The sequence below is a fragment of the Castor canadensis genome, chromosome 8 (assembly GCF_047511655.1).
Source record: "Castor canadensis chromosome 8, mCasCan1.hap1v2, whole genome shotgun sequence".
Classification (NCBI taxonomy): domain Eukaryota; kingdom Metazoa; phylum Chordata; class Mammalia; order Rodentia; family Castoridae; genus Castor; species Castor canadensis.
Genome location: NC_133393.1, coordinates 78,726,223 through 78,741,531, shown reverse-complemented (window position 1 = coordinate 78,741,531; position 15,309 = coordinate 78,726,223). Strand labels below are relative to the sequence as shown.

General features: G+C 35.6%; 1 protein-coding gene across 1 annotated transcript in view; it reads right to left on the bottom strand.

The window, feature by feature from the left end:
* Positions 1–15,309, bottom strand: part of Pdzrn4 (PDZ domain containing ring finger 4) — a 364,418-nt gene that overhangs the window by 209,671 nt on the left and 139,438 nt on the right. The window lies entirely within an intron of this gene.

Below are 15,309 nucleotides of genomic sequence, written 5' to 3'. Positions count from 1 at the left end.
TGGATCCAAATAAATCCTCCCAAATTGAAAGAATAAAGACAAATTTCAAGCAGCACAAAATAATTGTTTGTCCTCATTTTGCAAGGGTTGAGAGTCTTGGTTCTACTTGATCATGGCAGTACTACCAATTAATTTAGGATGATGATGTGACATGAAAATAAAACTTCTTATTGAATTTCAAGGACTCTTCTGTTTAACTAGCTTCAAGAGTCCTTTTTTGATCATAATAAAATTATTTGCCATATGGTTCAGATGCTTGTGATCCCCTCTCAACAAGAGGATTATGCATGAGATAAAATGCCTATGTAGCTCCAGCCAAGCACACAGCTGGCTCTGATAATGCCAACAAATGGCTCCATCTATCTCAATGTCACGTAAGAGCTGGTGCGACACGAGTCAGCTCTGAGTACAATTAAAATCTACATCATCTGTGAGAAAGGTGATGGAGGTTCTGACATCAGAGCTGTGCCAGATTCATCCTGCTTCCCCAGGAACAGAAGAGACGTGCTGCCCCTTTCACCCTGTCACACTAATGATGCGCAGAGCACATTCCTTCCCATGCACATTAAAGGCACTAAATCAAGGGCCTCCTATTTAAAAGCTTCACCTTTATCTGACATTCAGCAGCAAGATGTGGTTTCTAAACTGAAGTTGTGTATTTCTTGCTTCTCTTATTCTTCCTGATGAGATAATGCCATTTATGTCCACCAGTGAAACATAAATAGAAAATTTTATGATCCATACGGCCTCAAATTGTGGCAATATGCAGGAATTTCCTTGTTTTAGTTCCACAATGTTCAACCATACTAATAAAATCAGGTTTGAACATCCATTTGTTCCAGAAAGCCAAATTTTATTGCAAAAACATCCATAACTCATAACAAGCAACCTCAATACCAATTCAGGGACAAGCTTTCTTTTCTGCATGTTTTAAGTAAAGAATGAGGATGGAGTTTATTCAGGAATGTTACTTGTTTTGTCATGTTATACTAGAAGGAAACCTTTCAAATATATTTCACATGAGCATTTTCAGTGACTTTCTGTTAGAATTAAATGTAATAAAATCTAAATTTCAGAAAGGGGTTAATGAACAGTTAATTCTATTATTCACTCATTATTGCTATACTTTTGACATATAACTTTGTCTCAACTAAGTGATTACTCTTAAAAGGTGAAATTAGAACCTGAAAACTAACATTTTCAAATACGCATTTGTCATGCTACTGGAAGATGAAAGTATACATATTAACTACGATAACCTATGTTCTGAAGTCAAAGGAAAACCCATGTTAGATACTATGAAAAGTCCTTAGTATTTAAATGTAAGTGTGTCTAAATGTGTATTTGTACATATTATACATGCACAAATATACATTTGAAACAACAGATAGGTTTTTCTGTTTTGTTGTTTTAACTTCTTAATTCTACACTTCTGTAGAAGGCCTTGTGTGACATGCAGGTAACTGTGAGTGGATGTGAGCCGTTTCCTATCAGATGTGTTCTGCCTGCTTTCTTATGCCTTGTATGGTTCACAATGTGCACAAGGGCAAGTTTTAATCAAGCCACTTTCAAGTAGTCTACTAAGGTGACAATTAGGCCTTTAGTCTTTTCGGTTTATGAAAAATGTATAAAAACAAGTCAATTATTCATTGATTTTTTTTTCATCAAATAAGCCATCTAGCTTTCTCTGCAGTGTTCTGTGACAATTTGTATAGAAGCGAAAAGTGGGAGGTTTTTGACCTGTACCTTAGTATCGCTTGCAGTATCTTTAAAAGTAAAGTTGCATGTGATTTACCCACAATGTGCTTGAGCTGAATGTCTGGAGGGGTGTCTAGGATTCTGAATAAGGTTCCCCAGATGAACCATGTGGGTGCACTGTGTGGGTAGGATAGAGACCTGCCTAAAAAGTGTTTTAAATATGTGATTTAGCACCCATCTGGAATAACTTTATTAGTTATAAATATGTCTTATTTTAAGTAAATAAATCAATAACATTTATGACACAAATTTATTCACTCCTATAATTATTTCTTATAACAGTGGTAGGAATTGTGGGCAAATATAAAACAAGTAAGTACATGATTTCTAGGTTCATGGAGCTACTCCTCTTAGTAGGAAAAAGATACTAACCAAACATTGTGTTATAGTTGTCATAAGAATGATGCTTAACAATAAATATCAAAGATGTGACAAAATGAGAAAAGACTAGTCTGCAGGCTGGTGTAGATTAATCTCTTATGGAAAATTGTCATCACTATTACTTTAAAGATCTACTCATGTCCCTTAGAGATGATTTTGTTAAACTCATCACACAAAATTTCTAGGAGAAGCCTATTACACAAAGCATTTATCTTAATTTGTAATGGTTAAAGGTTTTGCTTCTTAACCCTAAATGAGCACATTGGTTTTTTGAAGGGAGAGAAATAAAATTTAAAAAAGGTAGACAAATCAGTAGATACATTAAAGTAATAATTTGAATATACAAGTGTTCCATTTCTAACCAAAAAGTAGCAATTAAATAGATTTCTGGTCTTTTCGACTTCAATTCAACCTCACCTCAATCACATATGATGCCAGGTCTTTCTTTCCAAGAACTTGGAAAATATTTTAGAAGTCTGATGACTGGAAATATTTTTTAAGAAATAACCCAGAAGGAAAGACAATCCCTATTGAATGGCTATTCCTAAAAGACAAAAGTATAGCCGGGCACTGGTGGCTCTCACAGGTAGTCCTAGATACTTAAGAGGCTGAGGTCAGGAGGATAGTGGGTTCAGGTCAGCCTGAGTAAAACATTTGCAAGACCCCATTTCAATGGAAAAAAACTGAGTGGTGACACATGTATGTCATCCCAGTGATGGTGAGAAGTATAAAATAGGATGGTCATAGTCCAGGTTGGCCTGGGCAAACAGCGAGACTCCATTTCCAAAATAACCTGAGCAAAAATGGCTAGAGGTATGGCTCAAGTGGTAGAGCAGGCAAGTGTAAAGTCCTAAGTTCAAATCTAGTACTGCCAAAAAAAAAAGTCAAAATTATAACCTAGGTTTGATATGTGCTTATAATATGTAAATTAATACACAAATCTCTTAGAAACTAAAAGGTCAAAGTAGCCATCCACAGGACTTGTGCTTTAGAGTCAAAGAAAAACCATTCTATCATACATTGCAATTCCCGAAACAACTGCAAGTTCACCTGTGGGTGGCCTACACTTGTCCCAGGACAGCCTCCTTGCAGCTCAGGTTGGTTCAGGGCAAGAAGCTTTGTAATCAGACAGACCCTGATTCTGCTCTATACTGTTTCCTAGCTAGGTGACATTGGGGATATCAGCCAAGCTTTTTAAGCCTCAGTTTCCTCATCTATAGAATGGAGAAAAGCTAGAAGGTGTGAAGTGAAGTGTATACAAATTACCAAGGACACAACTTGGCACATTGCAGAATTTCAATAAGAGGCATGGTAATAATCATCCTATTAATAATAAGTGAGAAATTACTGCTTAAGCACTAGAATAGAGAAGATAACCAGAATACTGTCTTCCTCTGTGAAGGAATTCTCTTTGAGAGCTCTGGGAATACTAAGTGGAATTTTTCTGTTCAGTTAGGTGTGGGTGGCCACTGATCCATAATTGGTTATGGATTTGAAGCTGTGCTTTTTGCCTATCTCCCACATTTGTATTTTCAATATCAAATCCCTCCAAGGAAATAAGACCCTCTGAGGCATTCCCAGAAATCACACACTTACATGGAACTTTTTTCAGACTTACTCTTCGTCTCTGTTTCACATCTTCCCTCTCTTTCCTGTGATTACCCTACAACACAGGGTTTCATCCTTCATCAGTGGTTGGTAGCGAAAGGCATTAAAACTCTCCTTTTGGGTTTCATGTGGTCTGTTCCTTACCTACCAGGATATGGAGAGGGTATTCCTTCCTTGAAGGGTGGCTAGGTGGGATGCAGACTGTCAGAACACTGAGGGAAATATAGAGCAACTGAGAGAATTGATACTGCATCTAATGGCTGGGTCCTGATTCAGTCAGCCAAAGCTAGCATGGCCATCAGAAAAATGTGAGTCAATGTTCTGTATAGCTATCCTTATCTCAACCAGCAAAACCCCTTGTTCCTTCCTATTATTGCTTATACTCTCTCTACAACAAAATTAGAGATAAGGGCAAAATAGTTTCTGCTGGGTATTGAGTGGGGGGAGCGGGAGGGGGTGGAGTGGGTGGTAAGGGAGGGGGTGGGGGCAGGGGGGAGAAATGAACCAAGCCTTGTATGCACATATGAATAATAAAAGAAAAATGAAAAAAAAAAAGAAAAAAGAAACCAGCTTGAACAGAATGCCTTACAGAATCTGAAAAAGCTTGCACTACTGCAGGCCTCACAAGTACACTGTTAATATCCCATGCTGTATATGAGGTTAAAATTTATTTATATGCTATTAACACTGGAAGGTCAGGGCCTTTTGTTCACAACATCCCTTTTGCTCCCTTTTGTCTTCCTAGCTTCTAGTTACATCTGAGACCTAGTAGACACTAAGTTGTGTAATTAAGGATATAATGCAATTACGAATATAATGGGCTTAGAATAAGACAAACATAGGTTTAAGTTCTGGCTCTGTAACCTCTGGGCAGAATTTATTTAACCTTTTATGGCTTCAGTTTTCTTGCATGAAAAATATGTATAATAATATAAAGTAGCTTGCTGGGAAGAATAAATTAATGGTTTATGCACAAGGAGTGAAAGAGCATAAGTTAATGTTCTAAAATGTTGAGATTAGTCTAGAGCACAGTCTCCATATAGGATATATGTGTATATGTTGAGAGACAGAGAGAAAGAGGGATGGAGAATGAAAATCTTTCTAGATTTTTAACTTAGAATAAAGGAAACCACCTTTTTTAGGGTCTGCTTTTCATCTGCATAAAATCTAAAAAGCCTTTAAACAAATATTTTCCAAATAATTCCCTACTAAAAACATAATTGGGAGTTTATATTTAATCCTGATTCCCTGAGGTAAACTGTGGACTTGCAGAGTGGTAAGCCTCTGTACTTAAAAATGAATCTTTAAATCACTCAATGATGAAATTTCCCAACAAAAGAATGAGATACTAGTTGAGCATTTTTCTGACAGAATGTCACTTGTTAACTCACCCCTCCCTTCAGTTGTTCACATAAAATTGACTCAGTCAAGGTGTCTGAGCCAACTCTCTACCAGATGAAGTCAGTTCTAAAAGGTCATGATAAAATTAGTAAAGGCAGATAGGAAATGTGCTGATAACAGCTGCTAGCCCCCCAAGTGTGCACGCTGGCATAATTATGACATCAGACATTGCTCTTTCATCTCTCTTCTTTCTCCTAACGCATTCTTTAATTTCCAGAGATACAATTATCTTGGTGGTTGAAATTCAATAATATGCAATACAGATTGATAGTTGGGAAGCCATCATAGGTTCTTAGCCAATACAGAATTCTTTTTGTCAATAAAGACTATCAATGAACAAGCAAGGAATAGGATCCTAGTTTGTTAAAAATAGCTTCAGGCCTGCAGTGTAAAACTGATTACTACCCAACGTTGTTATTAATGAACTTTTAAAAAAATCACTTCCTGCTACCAGTGTCAAAGTGTAGAAAAATATAAGTTAAACTTGAAAGGGAGAAAAATAGTTTTAACTTCCCTGTGCTTTAATCACTTTTCTGACATCCAATCTAATTGCCTTGAGTTCAAATTTTTTAAAAAAAATTTTTTTCAAATATTCTTCAACTGAATTCAGTTTAATTCAGCCAATATTTAGTGTTTCAAATGCTTTGAATATCTAAGCTGTAAATGTGCTCAAAATATGTTTATTCTTACATTTTGTTCCTGCATAGATAGTTAAATCCATAACTATAGACAAATATTGGCCAGAACAACTAGAGAGAAGATTATTTTTTAGTCAACTCAACTCTCAGAATAAAAACAAAAGAGAATCTGAATTTCACATAAAATTTTTCCTCTCACATTTGTACTTCTGAAAGTCTGTGAAGGCAGGAACCCATTTGTGAAGTCACAGTGGGGGTTGATTGTCACGGTACTGAATAGCAGGATGAATGTAATGCAGGCATTCATTTGTTAAGCACCAAATAACCACTCTCTCCTGGTTAGGTTTTTTTCTTCCCTCTTGGATAACTATAAATGAAGCAAAAGTTTGATTCTTTGAACAAGCTCCAGAAAACTTGGAGGCACTAATACTTTTGATCATCTCCTATTTCCATTTTTCATTTTGTGGGACCCAGCTGTCTGCTTACAAGACTACAAAGATTTTGTTTAATACAGTATCAATGTTCTTAGTTTACCATTGACAGATTTGAAAAGGTTGTTGAAAACTGAATACATATATGCAAATGTTTTGTTATTAAATGGAAACATTCCAAGAACTCAAATGATCCATGTGAAATTTTAATTATAACTTAACAGCTGCTTGAGCTAATTGAAGAATATCAGAAAGGTGATTTCCTTCTCATTGTAATTAAAGAGTTAAGCCTAATTTGCTGTTGTCAGAACAAGACTAAATACCAATCTGGTCTGCCTAATTATACTAAAAGGTAAGCAGGAAGCTCCTAGAAAAGGGTAGGTCCCATCCTAGACAAAGACAACAGGTTCTCAGTGTGCCATCACCCTGACATTCCTATTGGAACATGAACAATGACCTTTAAGGGAAGTAGCAACTGTTCTCAACTTCTGCTATGAAGGCTGTAATTTCATCTTGTCACATCATCTGTTCATTCCCTTTGGTAGCCAATTTTATTTCTTGAACCATAGTTCTAATTTCTCAATCCTTTTACCAAGGGCCCTTAGTGATCTCCTCACTAGAAGATAAGGAAACCTAGGCCAAGAGAAGGCATGACAATCTTCAAAGCACACAATTAGTCAGCAGCAAAACAGGATTATTAATTAAATAGTGTGGTACTTTTCACCACACTTTATGCTTTTCATCTACTGATGTGGAGTGTACATTGATTCAAATCCACTGCACTACCACAAATGGCAGAACATATCTTGAGGCCTTTGGTTATCTTAGAAATGGGTTAGTGTCACTTGTTCTTTCTTCCCAGAAGATCAAGAAAGTTTTATTTTGAATTTTTTATGGCAGTGTTATGAAAAAATGTTCTTTTTTTTTTCTTTTATTATTCATATGTGCATACAAGGCTTGGTTCATTTCTCCCCCCTGCCCCCACCCCCTCCCTTACCACCCACTCCGCCTCCTCCCTCTCTTCCCCCCAATACCCAGCAGAAACTATTTTGCCCTTATTTCTAATTTTGTTGTAGAGAGAGTACAAGCAATAATAGGAAGGAGCAAGGGTTTTTGCTGGTTGAGATAAGGATAGCTATACAGGGAGTTGACTCACATTGATTTCCTGTGCGTGGGTGTTACCTTCTAGGTTAATTCTTTTTCATCTAACCTTTTCTCTAGTACTTGTTCCCCTTTTCCTATTGGCCTCAGTTGCTTTAAGGTATCTGCTTTAGTTTCTCTGCGTTAAGGGCAACAAAGGCTAGCTAGTTTTTTAGGTGTCTTACCTATCCTCACCCCTTCCTTGTGTGCTCTCGCTTTTATCATGTGCTCATAGTCCAATCCCCTTGTTGTGTTTGCCCTTGATCTAATGTCCACATATGAGGGAGAACATAGGATTTTTGGTCTTTTGGGCCAGGCTAACCTCACTCAGAATGATGTTCTCCAATTCCATCCATTTACCAGCGAATGATAACATTTCGTTCTTCTTCATGGCTGCATAAAATTCCATTGTGTATAGATACCACATTGAAAAAATGTTCTTTATGAGCAATATCATCCTTTAATAGAATGGGATTAAAACTCATCAGCAGCAGTGCAAGGACTTTTAGACATAAAATAAGGGAATCACTGTATCTAAGCCTGGAATTTCATGCTATTTATGATAATCTTCCTCACCTCTGGGTAGGCTTCTAAATATTAAAACAAGGATGTGGAATTCAACTGCCAAGCGTTCTGGCAATCGTGTTACTCTTTCTTTTATAAACTAGTCATGTCCTAGATAATTCATGTCCTCTTTCTTTTATAAACTAGTTCTCTGTTAGCCCATAATATAAATGTGGTCCGTGTTTGTTTTTGTCCTTTTTCTCTCCACTTTTTAAAAAAAGAGACTACTAAGTAAATGCATATGGAGTGCAGTAGGGGGTGGGGCTTATTTAATAATCATTAGTTCTCAATGAATAATTGCCTCCTTCCCTCTGAGGCAAATATATATTGCAAGCAAGACAAGGATGAAAATAAAGGATCATTGTCAAAATGAACGACTGTCCCAATGTGTGGTACAGGTGTTAGCCTTCAGGTTCCTTCATCAAAGTAATAAATGATTTGCTTAGAGAATCACCTGATGCACACAACTGATCATTGTTAATGTTCGATTCGCACATCTCTAATCTATACCCAATCCCGTGTTGCTATTGCTTAATTATATATTTGTTACATCTATTCAAACTCAACCTATCTAACTTCTCCTGCAAACCAGCTCTCTTGTTAATATGATCCACTTCCCCTATATTATGTTTAATTGTTATTAGTCAGCCTCTCATTATAACAAAATGCCTGGGATGTTTAACTTACAAGAAGAAAAGATTTATTTTGGCTCACAGGATTAGAGGTGCCAGTACAAGATCAGGCAGACCCATAACTCTGGGCCTCTGATGGGTATGCAAGGTGGAAAGGGTGAGGAACATGTGGCAGAAAACTGCTCACCTTATGCCCAGAAAGTAAAAGAAAAGAGGAAGAGACCAGGATCCTACCATCCCCTTGGAAGGCACACCTCCAATGACCTAAAAGACCTACCACAAGGCCCCATCTTCTAAAGGTCCACACACTTCCCAGCCATGCTTTTCTGGGGACCTATCCTTTAACACATCCTTTAACATCTAAACTATAGCACAAGTATAGTCTCTCTCTCTCTCTCTCTCTCTCTCTCTCACATATCATTCATCTTACACAACATTGAGATTGATCTTCACAGAGTATCATTTAGGTAATGCCATCCTACTATACAGAACTGTAAGAGTGGTATGGTCCCTGTACAGTTCATATTCCTCAGGCTGACATGAAAAGCTCTCAAAATTGCATCCTAAACTCTTGAATTTGTGGTGACTCTTAAATAAAGGCAACAGAAAACTTTTACCAGTTAAAGTAGAAAAATGAATCTACTGGAAGAACTACTGGGCTGCTCAAAGAATTGGGGAGACAAGAGAGCCTGGATCAGAAAATGAGGCTAGGCAGCCAGAACCATATCCAGATCACCTCTGAACATTCTGATGAAGATGCTGATGCCTCTGCCACTGACCACCAGATGCCACAACTGGCCATACCCTCACTATCACTGGTGGTGAACTGCTCAACACCAGGTAACTGCCATGACTACCACAGAGTATGAATATGACTGCATCCACTGTCAGGACACATGCCTTAATTTTACAAAGGCAAATAGATTCTGATTCCCTGTCTCAGATAAACCTACTTTTATGGGACATGTATCTGTTCCCTATCTTTTGTTTTAAGAGGGCCAGGCAAGCATCTGGTCTCTCCAGGTTCTATCAAGAAGTTAGGTCTGTCTCTTACCAAAACCCATATAAAGGTGGTGAATTCCTCAAACATTGGAAGAGGATTCAGGTGCCAGAAAAACATAAAATAAACAAAAATAAAGTGACAAAGATAGTGAGCATGTGAATGAGAGAGTGAGAGAGCTCTATGATTTAATAACGTCATAACCAAACCAACTAGCCCAATAAGCTATGATACATTCAGTCACCTGAAACAAATGCTCTTCCTTTTCACCTTCACAAATCATTAAACTAATCATTATTTTTCATGTTAAAACACCTAACATATATATCATCATCGAAGAGTTCACCCTAATGCATGAGTTCCATTCTTTCTTCCATTACTTTCCATTCTTTCTCTTTATCTTCCCACATCTACCCAACCTAAGGATTTGCTTGAATTCCATCCTGTCCAAAGAGTTATCTCAGAACACTCTAACTCAGTGTCATCCATCTGTTCTAAGTTTCTGCTGTATTTTAATCCATATCATTCATTATGGTGTTTGTCATAATGAATATGGTGTCACACCGTTAGCTGTCTTTTCATGTGTGCAGTTTTATATCCTCAGATTTCAGCCTTCATGACAATAAAGACTCTGTGCTATAAGTCTTTGTATCAACGCTAGCACCTATCATCCTATCTTTGGGAGAGGAAACATCTAAGAAATGCTTACGGATTGCCTGCTCAGTTCTTCAAGAATGTTTTAAATTACATTCTTCATTGCCTACCTCCACATACTCCTCATCCAGATAAAATATTTCCTTTTCATTCAGAAGGAAAAGTGCAGAAAAATTATGTTAATATGTCAGCTGATTTCCTATTAGTCAAGGCATTATCATAATAAGCTTCTAGAATCATTACTTTTATTGTCACATAATTTTTTGTTTCACTTTAAAGTATGTTACAAAAGTTCTCTAAAACATCAATGAAAGAATTGACAACAATAAGTTTACCAGAGGCAGAAATGTCATGATAAATGAAAAGAACTCAAGGTCTCTTGTCCTGAGTAGAATAGGAGCTGCCAGTCACCAAAATAAATAACCTACCACTCCCTTGCCACGGCTCATCCTGTTAGTTCCTGACGTGCTGCAGTCTATCCCATGTAAATCAACAAAAGCACTTTCCTGACAGTCTGTCCTTTTGCAGGATAGCACTGTTCCTCTTTCTCTTTCCTTTCACAGCCATGCTGTGTACAAGTGTATCTTATGCTCAATGCCTTTGTCTTCTCAAAGATCATTACTGGCACAATTGCTCCATTGAATTTGTTACTACTGTGTTTGCCAGACACAGCTTTCAGTGAGCAAATCCAGTGCTTCATTTTCAGAATTTATCTTAGAAGACTACTAGGTATATTTGACATTTCATACACTCCCACTTTTTTCAAAGTTACCTCCTTAGCTTTCATATTCTTTCCCAGCTTTACTTCCTCACCTCTCTTCCTTTGAAGTTTTAAAAAAGGCTTCATCTACTTCAGTCTACTGGTTTAACACTGTTTAGCCTTATGTCTTTTTTCCTTTCCATTTATTTGTATGTCTGAATCCCCCAATCCTTTTCAACTTTTTTTGCAGGAGACATTTCACCTATAAATCACACTACTAAATACCATATGTACATTTCCTCTGCTTTGTTTGGTTTTAATAAAATTGATAACAATATTCCTATGGAATTTCTGACACAAATGCCATGTCTTAGAGTAAAGACCACCTGTAGGGTAATGACTAAAATCAATATCTCCATCTGATCTTTCTCTGTAGAACCCGAGGCATATATTTAACTGATTTTGGTTAAATTTTTAATGTGTCTCATAATTTCAAATTCTATTTCACATATATTTCTATTTCACCTTTTTCTGATTAAACTTTTGCCAAATATTGAACCCTGACTAAAAGCACGAATATTTGATACTTCCTAATCAAATTACGGTGTGATAAATACCTCTAGGTCTATTGTAGATGAAGGTAAGAAGGTATTAACTACTGTTTCTACCCTGCCAGGGAGGCTTCTTGTGGGTGAGATAAACTCAAATTCAGTTTGGGTTTGGTGTTAGTTTCTCTAGTTCCCATGTTCATAAAGCAGATGTAATAACAACATATGAAACATGACTGGGGATATATTCAAAATGTTTATAAAGTTTCAAGCAATTGTTACTATATTTTAAGAAGTTATTACTATTGTTTCCTGAATGCTTTGGAGGGACTTATGCTTAAATTATATCTCCTTTTGAAGGACACTTACAAAGCCAGAAGCTAGGCAATGGTATTAAATGTGAACTAGAATCCTTCCCCTGACAATGTATTTGTTCTAGATTGTACTATTTTTCTCATTATTTATGTTGTTTTCTCATTAACAATTATAAATTTGAAAGAGTTCATAAATAATGATGCTATTTTGAGTCTTTGAAAGTATCTTTTTTATTTACTACCTTTTGGTCACTTTATGGACTTCTTATCTAGTTTTCATATAGACATTCACTAAGATTAATTACACACAATTGTTTCTCTCTGCACCATCTCATCTAGGTACCAAAGTCAGAGTGATTACAGGTTAACATAAGGCTCCGGAATTGCCCCAGCTGACCATCCTGTTAGGAACTAGCAGTGTTTATATCAGTAAGCCACAGTATAACAAGTGGCAACCTAATAGCACACTAGGTTTATCTGATAGCAGGAAACATCTTACTTATTTTCCTATTCCCAGCATTGGACACAATACCTGTCACATAGGAGACATTCAAAAAGCATTTGTAGAATAAAGAAATGGTTCATCAAACTGATGAAATACAAATCAACTGTTTAAATCTAGTCAATAACTTTACACTGCTGAACTTAGCATGATCTTTGTATGCTTTGCCAACTCATTTCTCCTGTACCACTTGCTTCAGTCACAATGGAGTTACTTGCAATTCCTCATACATTTTATGATTTTTTTCTCTTTCTATCTCTGCCTAGAATGCTCCCTGCAAATATGTATTCCTCATTCAGTAACTGACTCAAGGATACTGCTTGATTAAGAATGATACCTTCTTGACTCATCCAGAGAGGAACACTACATTCTTGTTTTTACTTCCCAGTACTATTTATATGTATCTGTCATAAAAACCTTTATTGTAATTATGAACTTACATCCCTCCCAGCAACAAAACCCATTATTTATTATTATAAGATTCTCTCATGGTGGTAGGCACACATGGGCACTCAAAAAATGATAAATCTAGGGTTCATTAAAATAAAGAAGAAAACATGGATTATTAGAAAAAGTAAAGATTAAGAGTAAACCTATAGTTTTTCAATTAGATAAAGCCTGATAAATTAATATTTATTTTATCCAAAACCTATTTTATGATAGACTTATGAAAAGATAGCACAACAATTATAAATAAACATAAACACTGGTGGTAAATGGATGCCTACTGTAATTCCAAGACTGACTAAAAGCTTTGGGCAGAGATAACACAGTAACATTTTAGTGTGGAAATATATTCTAATTTAGTAGTCTCTTTGGTTTAATTCATGACTTAATTTGTCACATACAAAGTATTTCACTTGATTAAATTTTAGTGAAAAATCCTTTTTGTATACTTTCAAAGAGTATTCTGAAATTATTCATTAAAAATAAATTCATCACAATAGTGACACTCAAACTTTAGTCCACACAATACCATTTTCACTCCTAAAATTTATTAAAGACTCCAAAAAGCTTCTTGTAAATGCAGGTTAAGGATACTGATATTTATTACATAAAAAGAGGAGATGAAACAATTCGCATTATAATACATACATACAAACATGAAAATGTCACAAGGAAACCAATGTATAGCTATATTAAACAAAAAAAGTCATTTTTTTTTACAAAAATGGAGAACAGGAGGACAGAACAGGTCATGTCAGAGGGTTGGTACCAGTGGGAATGGGGAGGATATGGGGAGATGGTATAAGTATTATGTATACTGCATGTAAATGGAAAAATGAAACATGTTGAAACTATTCCAAGAATGGTGGAAGGTGGGTAAAGGAGAATGAATGATGGAAAGGGTAAATTCAACACTGATATATTATAAGAACTTTCGTAAATGTCACAATGTATACTCAGTACAACAATAATAAAAAATTTTTTAAATACTCCAAAAGCTTCTTGTTAATGCAGGTTATGGATATTGATATCTATTACATAAAACATTAAAATTTAAAAATAAAAGATGTATTAATTCACTAAGCTAATACTAGTAACCTTTAACATTGTTAATACAAATAACATTTTAATGAAAAATAAGTAAAACCAAATATACTTCCAAAACAATGATAAGAATTATATATACATATATATATATATATATATATATATATAATTTTCATAAAAAATTGGTTTCATACAGTTATTCAGGTGAAAACAAATGTTTAAAAGTTTCTTTAAAAGTGAGGTACAAAGTGGATTCTGAACCCAGATAAATGACCTTTCATGTAGTATTCCATTAAAATCTGTACTTTGGATATTTTAGCCATGTGTGGTTTTGTAAAATCTTTATAGGTCATTCAGAAATTATTGATTTATTGAGTTATGCAGACACAGTAAATGTTGACATTGTTTTACACTTCAATATCAAGAAAATCACATTCTCTAATAATACCTTAAGCAAAGCCTCTAATTATTGGGGATCTCTCGAGATCAAGTCACAGATACAATTTTCCAAAATCCTAATTTTGTCTTTTGAGTTTAAATTTTATTACAGGACTCAAATATCATCAGTTGTCCCTCTTTTTAATTTTCATTTTTGAAAATCCCAATCTGTAAACTTTCATTAGAAATTAAAACTGTAAAAAATTAATTAAAGCTGAAATTTATAAAGATATGTCAACTTGTTCAGATAAGAAATAATTTAAAACTGTAAAGGTACATTGAGAACAACCAGGCTTTTAAAAAAAAATCATGTTTTTCACTACCAAAAAGAAAAATCTTTAGGCAAAAATAAAAATCCCACAAATCGAGGTAATGCAGATAGTTCCAGACTTCTTGCCAAGAGGCACAAAACAGACCCGGTGACCTTGAAGTCTTCAGCTATTGCTTCTGTGATATCGTAGTTATTACCCTGGTATGTATTCTGTCTCACATATCCACATCACCCTTCCATGCCAAGATGTTTCCCTGTTGAAATATTGTGGTCAACACCCACAGATCCCCACACAAAAAGGGGAACCATCACCTGCAGTAGGAGCAGAGTTGTTGGCCACGGCCTCTGGGAGCATCCACTAACTCCTCCATCTTTTCCCCAGTCTCATTATTCTGATAAATCTGTTGGTGCTGATGTGGAGGACCCTGTGACATGGCTAATGTCCATAATGTTATGGCCTCTGCATATTTACTACCTTGAATTACAGCTCCACCAGGGCCTGTCATATTCACTGCCTCTGTACCTTTTGTTCCTTCAACATCAAACTCTAGTATCTCCACCTCCTTGGGTTGTTGTGGTTCTTCTTCATTTTTTAATTAAGAACAAGTTTTTTTAAATTATCTGTTTTAAAATGTAGGAGAAATACAAATGAAAGTTCTGTTTCTAAGGTGTAACTATGACATTATTGTTCATTAAGGAAAATTGGTATTTGGGTATTGTAATTTGGGAAGACATGAAGAATCCTCCTTACAATTCTCACTCTCATCTGAATGCCTTTAGTTATAGTGTTTTTTAAAATTATTTTGTTAGTATATAATAGGAGTTATTCTTCTTT